Raw genomic sequence first — 7,861 nt, 5'->3', positions numbered from 1 at the left:
ATGAGTTATATTCTTTTGAATGAAGACACAACTGGAATATTAGACATGTGATCATGGAGTGAAGACAGTTACTATATAATAACAAAAAGTTTAACTCACTAGAAAGACATAACAGTCCCAATCTCATATGCATATAAAACACAGCTCAAAATATTTAAAAATCAATACTGCTAAGAATCAAATGTAGAAATTTTCTAACTCACCATCATTATGGTAAAATTTCTACACTCTTTTCTCATAAATGGATAAAATACCCAAAAGATCAGCAACATAATTGATAAGCTTGCCTTTCTAGCTATAGCATATTGTCTCAATATATCAACAATAGACAGTCTTGTAGTAGATTCATGAAACACTGTAGAAATTTATCATATAAATAACTACAAAGTTAGCTTTAAATTTTTCAAAAAAAATGGTACATTTAGACAGTGTTCTGTAGGCACAAATCAAGTTATAAATCAATGCAAAAAAGGAAGTTTTAAATTGCTAAATTTGCTTTTTCTTAATTTTTTTATTGACAGGTACCCTAATTATAGGTCATAAACCATTATAATTCCCTTCTCCCTACACTTTCCCTTTGCAGCTCCACTCTCCATCATATCCCCTCCCCCTCTCAATCAGTCTCTCTTTTATTTTGATGTCATGATCTTTTCCTCCTATCATGATGGTCTTGTGGTGTTAGGCACTGTGAGGTCATAGATATCCAGGTCAATTTGTGTCTGGAAAAGTGCATTGTAAGCACTCCTACCCTTCATTTGGCTCTTGCATTCTTTCTGCCACCTCTTCCACAATGGCCCCTGAGCCTTGGAAGGTGTAATAGAGATACTTCAGAGCTAAGCACTCCTCTGTCAGTTCATCTCAGTACTATGGTGCCTTCTGAGTCATCCCAAGGTCACCACCATCTGAAAAGAGAAGCTTCTCTAACCAAAAGTGAGAGTAGCATTAATACATGGGAATGAACATTAAGAGAAGTGCTTACCAGGCTGTTTGGTGAGCATAGTATATACATTTAGCCAGGCACCAGCAGCCATTACACCCCTAGGGCTCATGACTACCCCGTCACATGTTTTCAGTATCACAGATGTATTCCCTTCCAGTCCAATTAGAGAGCAGATGGTTTTCCCCATAACAGACATGCTACTATTGCATCTATCAACTCATTTGGCCTAGTTGGCCAAATTTAAGGCTTGCAGGGTCCACTGTTTTTTTTTTTTTATCTCCATTGGCGAATTCTCTCTCTCCCATGGAACTGCATGCAGTAATGCTTTTTCCAGCTTTCTGTCAGCTGGTCTACAAGGAGGAGGTTTTCAGCTCCATCAGGATTTGTCAGTGACCTTGCAGCACAAGCATGTGGAGTCTTCAGCAATAGGGTCTTACCCCTATTCCTGGTGGGAAACCAAGAGCCTCAGCAAAGGCTTGTAATGTTTTGGGGGCATCAATGACCTCCTTGGCCAACAACTCATAACTTTTAGAACTTAGTAATTTACTTAAAAATTACCAAACCTAAATCCGATTAAACCTTACTAACCATCTACTAAGCTTGAAAATATAAGGAAGAGAACGTTACATTACAAGAATGCAGTTATTAGAACCCAGACTAAGATAAGCCCTGTGGAGGATGAGCAGCTCAGCGTCATCAACATCTAAATTCTGGAGGGAAGAGGAATGGAAAAGAAAATGTAGATGAAAAAAGGAACTGTAACAACATTTCAACAGAAGTGTGGGTTGCATCTGGGTCCTGACCCATGCACACTGTTACAATGTTGAAAAGACATTAAAAGGAAGTTAGATATGCAAACGCTTAGTGGATGGTGATGATTTGATTATTGAGTAATTATCATTAAATTAATATTGTGTCTGCGACTTGCTACAAAATCAAAAGTACTAGTAGGAAATCTGTAAGTGAAATCTGATTATCTATGAATTAATAATTACTGACTGATGGAAGCATGGGTGTCTCTCAAATTATCCTACTTTCATATATGTCTAACATTGTCAGCAACAAAATGTTTAAAATGAACTGGAAAATTCTACATGAGAATGAGCACTCTTGGCCAATCTCTCTCACTCCCAATCTGTGTCAGTTATTCATTAACCATTTCCAGCCCCCACCTGCCCTATCCCCCTGGGATATGAAGCCTGCAAAATATATATTTTTTACTTCCATTGCCAACTGGATTTCTTTATTATTGGTCTATACTAATTATACACATAGTGAGTTGCACTGTGACATTTTCATACATGTCTACAGGGTACTCTAATTATATTTACCACTCTGTTATCCACACATCCCTTTCCTCACACTACTGGTCTCTTCCTGGTTCCTAATTGTCTCCTGGGTTTCTTTGTGATTCCACTGACAGTTCTGTTGTAAGAACTACAGTGGAAAAAAAAAAAGTGTCCTGCATTTGGCTCGGTAGCAGTTATCTTTTCACTGCTAGGACAAAACGCCTAACCAGAAGCAGTGCCTGGGAGGAGATGGTTTATTTCCAGCTTATGGTTTCAAGGGGGTGCTTCATCAAGGCAGAGGGTGTCACACCTCCATACAAAGCAGGGAGGAATCACTCTGAGTGAGCCAGCTCTGAACACCAAATGGGCTGCGCTAATTAAGCTCAAAGCCTACCCCAGTGACACACCTCCTCCAGCAAGGCTCCACCTCCCATAGGCCCCACCAGCTAGGGTTAGGGTTAGGGTTGGGACTAAATAAGAATATTAATTACAAACACTCGAGGCTAAAGATGCACAGTTTACATTCAAACCACCACAGGCTCCAACAGTGAGGGAGTTGCAAATTGTTGCATGAAGGAAAACACAGGGGGATTCCTGAATCCCAACCCCAGGGCATCATCTATTCTGTTGTTCCAACCATGGTTGAGACAGCACACCTTTGATGGATCCAGAGCCAACCCAGCCCATTTCCCCAAAAGCACCCAGCAGGTCCCAGGATAGGACAGAAGTGGCTTCTAACCTTTAAGGAAGACAGCTTCCTTGCTACTCTCCCAGCTCCCCCAGTTCCTTCTTATTTTGCATCGTCATCCCTTCCAAAATATTTTATTTCATTTTCGCTATCCAAAGCACCTATGCTAGATTCCCAGCTAGGCCCTGACTTGGCAGCAGAAGTACTAGTAGGGCTTTGCCCAGTTCCTGCCTTCTCATGGGCACGAGGTCTTTACACTCCTTCCTGGTTCTCTCTCTCTGTGTGTCTCCTCATGGACATGAGGCCTTTATACTCCTTCCTGGCTCTCTCTCTCTCTCTCTCTCTCTCTCAGTTTTTCAAGGTAGAGTCTCACTCTAGTCCAGGCTGACCTGGAACTCACTATACAGTCTCAGGCTGGCCTTGAACTCACAGTGATCCTCCTACCTCTGCCTCCCAAGTGCTGGGATTAAAGGTGTGGTGCCACCATGCCTGGCTCTTTCTCTTAATGTGGTGAAATCTCTCTAAACTTTATCCTCTGGTCTGTAGATTTCAATTCTTTGAATTCATAAGACAAGAATCAATCGGGGGACACCCCAAAATGCCCCTATCATAGTAGTGTACTGGCAGAGGAATCTCAATTCCTGTATTAGCTACACATTCCCTCCACAGGCCTCGAGATGCTGCAGCACGTCCGGAGCCAGCCCCGGCCCAGGCCAACCTGGACACCTCTGTGACGGTGCAGCCAGAAACCTGGTACCTGTCTCAGGCTGCCAGGATAAGTGGGGGCATCACTGTAGCAGCTTCCCTTTGCCAACTGCTTGATTGTTTGGGTTTCTTTTGAAGTTCATCCATAATGAAGACTGACCTCCTCTGAGAAAGTAGAATGTGAGGGGAAGTCTTGATCACCCATGTTGAGAAAGACAAGGACATTGGTGGAAGTTGGTAGTGGTGCCCTAAGTGTGAGACTGTTCATTGGCAAAGACATCCATACAGCAAGCTCATGCATTAAAAAAAAGAAAAAGAAAAAAAGTACTGGTAGAAAGAACCTGAAGAACCTGAGAGTGAGTTATTAACCTTTTTGAGTATAAGCCATCACCACACACAGAAAGAGTTGTTGCCATGACGCCAGGCACCACTGATGATTATTCGGAATATGGAGCTTATTGAAAGCTAGGCTCTGGAAGGCCAAGCTTTCACACTTGACCATTGTCACAATGTCGATGTGTACAAGGCTGAGGGGACCAGCTATTTCTGATCACACTGGCGAGGTTATACATATGAAAAATAGCAAATTTGAGCCAGCCAAATAATCTGCTTATCAGAATGTGTTTCTGCAGAAATTTAGAAATAACTAGCAATAGTGATGCCATTTTATGAGCTTTAAGGACAACTGAATTATTATCGTCCCTCAAAATGGCTACAATATAGTGTTGAAGTGTTTTCATAAGACTTAATTAAAGTTTTACTGTTGGGCTTACCTGCTAAGGCGCTTGCCTGAAAAGCCAAAGGACCCAGGTTTGATTCCCCAGAACTCACATAAGTCAGATGCACAAGGTGGTACATGTATTTGAAGTTTGTTTGCAGTAGCTGGAGGCCCTGGTGTAGCTATTCTCCCTATATTTCTACCTCTTTTTAAATTTTTTAAATTTATTTGAGAGAGAGAGAGAGAGGGAATGGGCAAGCCAGAGCCTCTAGCCACTTAAACAAACTCCAGAAGCAGGTGCCACCTTGTGCATCTGGCTTATGTGTGTCCCAGGGAATTGAACCTGATTCCTTAGGTTTCACAGGCAAGAGTGTTAACTGCTAAGCCATTTCGCCAACACCCCCTTCTCTTTCTCATAAATATAAATTGAGAATAAAAATATTTAAAAATTTTTACTGTAACTTGTTCTAAGCTTAATCAGTCTTGGAAAACTTAATAAATTACATGAAAAAAAAGAAAAATAACAATTTCAGAGACTTAAACTCCCAGGGTAAGGCATGGCCAAAGACCTGTAAGGTGTCTCTGGAAGCAATGGCCTTTAATTCTAATTTGTGCAACCAAAGAGGATATAGGCATGAAAAATAGGGTGTTAGCCATTTTTGTATATGCTGGAAAAATTACATTACAATTTCATCAGTGCATATATTCTCCTATATGGAAACCAAGACATGACTAGAAAGGAATAGGAATTGAGCAAAGACATTTTGACAGCCATGAAACAGTCTATGAAACTAACTCCTGAAACCCCCTGAGTTTCCCTTGCTCACAGAGATAGTTACTTCTTCTCCATCCAAGGAGACTAGCCAACCCTTGCTGTAATCACCTCACCTAAAGCAGTTCCCTTTGAGGCGTATCTGGGCTCCTCATGACTTACCCCCATATCTACTGCTTCCAGATTCCTAACTGTGGTCAGATTCTGGTAAAATTCTTATGACAGAGGACACTGGTTCTATGCGCCAGAGGGAATGCATGTCTCTGCTCATTTATAGAATGAGGCACTCAGGACCATGTGTTCCAAGGAGGATGAGAAGACCGAATTTATCAATACTGTCTTCACTAAGATAGTCTATTCCAAAACGCCCTTGAAGGGGCTGGGAAGATGGCTCAGCAGTTAGCGGCATTTGCAAAGCCTGCTGGCCCAGGTTCGGTTCCCCTGTACCCACACAAAGCCGGACGCATATGCACCTGGAATTCATGTGCAGTGAAAGAGGCTCTGGCATGTGCTGTCTCTCTCTTTCTCTCTCTCTCCCTGCATTACAAATAAATAAATAAAAACACATAGTTACATAATGCTTTTTAGAGTTGCCTACCACAGAGAACCATGACAATATATATATATATTTCCTTTTGGCTTCAAAGTCTACATAGTAGCCCATCATAATTAATTTCAGTTAGAGCTTTACTTCTCTCAGGCTATATCTGAAAGAAAAGTGGTAGGGATAGTAAATCAGGGAAATGAATATTAAAAACCTAATGAGATATTATGTCACACACACAAAGTTGTACGAAAATGAAATTCTGGTGAGCATATGAACAGTGTTTGGAGTGTTGCTTAGTTTAGTATGAGCACTTTGGGAAGTAGTTTCTAGTCAAGTGGGTGATGCACACCACTCTTATGGCTCGGCCGTATTTACTTCAAGGAAAGATCAGAGGGAAATTCCTGCCTGAACACACAGGAGGAGACTATAAGAATGTCTGGAGAGAGAGAGCAAGAGAGAGGTGGAGGAAGACGGGGGGAAGAGTGTGGAGAGATAGGAGAGAAAAAGAGCTGAAGAGAGAAATGAAAAAACCTCAGATGCTTGAGAGGAAAATGGATAAATTCCATACAACAGAATAATAAACAAGTAAGCCAACCATGGAACATGGCAACGTGGCTGAATCTCACTGACATACTGTTTAGTAGGAGGAAGAAATCCATAGGGTTACAAAGAGAGGGATTTCAAGATGGTTATAAAGAGAGTGATTTCAAGATGGTTACAAAAAGAAAGATTTCAAGTGAGTATGATACTTAAGGGAGGCTAAACTAAGCAATGTTTTATTTGAATATACCCAAAAAAGTGATAAAATTCAAGTTGGAGGTATCTTGGAGAAAGGAGAGAAATGTAAGTCAGATAAGACACAGAGGGGGGGAACATAAAGGGATTGGTAACTGTCTAGTTTTTAAGGTACTCACTAATGTTCGAAACCACTTATACCTATTACAGATAGTGTTTTATATTATAAAATAATCATCATTTTAAAAAGCAACTTTATGACTCAGCTGGCTGCCATTTAGAATGCTCATGAAGTTTAGAAGAAAATAACTTTTCAAAAATGTCTTCTGCCTAACAATCTTGTTTACCTGCAATGCAGTATTGCTTTGTTTATAATTGCAAGACTTAGCTTTGCTAATATAGGACTGTGAATCATGAGTCTCCAAGAGAGAGATCGAGAGTTACGTGATTCCCAAATGGAAAGGAAATGTAATTGATATGTAACAATTGTACCTAGTTATAGGGTACAATGTGATATGCACAATGTGTAATGATCACCTGGGGGTAACCGGCATACCCTTCATCTCAAACATCTATCACTTCTTTGTGTTGGGAACACTCAAGCTCCTCTTTGCTAGCTATTTTAAATATACAATTAATTGTCATCCATCAAGTGCCCCCACTACGGCACAGAACACTAGTGATCACTCCTAATCGTTGAACTGTGCCCCTTTCCCAAGCTTTTTTTAAGTCACACAATATTTAGACGTGAAATTTCTCAAATACAGCTATGACTTGAGAAAAAATATTTTTCTACTTATGTGCCCTACTTCCATGCCACACCTCCCACCCTAACTCAGAGCGACTCACTTCTCCATTCCTGTTCCTGTTACAAAGCTGGGTGTCTGGGACTCTGCCTCTCCATCTGCTTCCCCAGACTCCTGTTCACTGCTGCCTCCTGGACTCCTAGAGATATCTTAAGATCTGCTAACTTGAAAGAGCCAGCACAAGGCAGGAGGGCTCGCACCACAGCCCTTGGTGGAGTGCGCTGTTTTGGGGACATTGGCTTTCCTGCCTGCACTTGAGGGGCTTCTGTCTGCCTATTTCTTGCTCTGGCACAGGAGGCGGGTGTAGTTCAGGTGACCTCCCCACCCCCAATCTCCTTCTCTCCCAGACCTAGTCGGATCATAGTGAATGTGGCCTGACCTAACATGTAAGGCTTGGAAATAATTTCCATGGGAGTGGGAAGGAGTGACAGAAGGAATTCTTAGCAGACAAGGGCCAGACCTGTCATCAACAAGTGTGTGGCCATTTCTGAAGCCAGATTACAGCATTAGACTCATCAAAGTGGAGAACTGGCCAGGCTGGGTGGTTGGTGGGGAGGATTCAAGGAAGCCAGGCAGATGTGGAGGTTCTTGAAATGAGAGAGGAAGGCCTTGAGTTTCCTCCTATCATAGCCAAGGGGGAGCCAGGAGAATACTATTGTGA

General features: G+C 41.7%; 1 non-coding gene across 1 annotated transcript; it reads left to right on the top strand.

The window, feature by feature from the left end:
- Positions 1-4,212: 4,212 nt before the first annotated feature.
- On the top strand, positions 4,213-4,342 carry LOC123456160. The gene has a single exon (XR_006634374.1). It is a non-coding gene; the product is annotated as a small nucleolar RNA SNORA33 (small nucleolar RNA).
- Positions 4,343-7,861: the final 3,519 nt, after the last annotated feature.

The sequence above is a fragment of the Jaculus jaculus genome, chromosome 19, assembly GCF_020740685.1.
Source record: "Jaculus jaculus isolate mJacJac1 chromosome 19, mJacJac1.mat.Y.cur, whole genome shotgun sequence".
Taxonomy (NCBI): domain Eukaryota; kingdom Metazoa; phylum Chordata; class Mammalia; order Rodentia; family Dipodidae; genus Jaculus; species Jaculus jaculus.
This window is presented reverse-complemented; position numbering and strand designations above follow the sequence as displayed.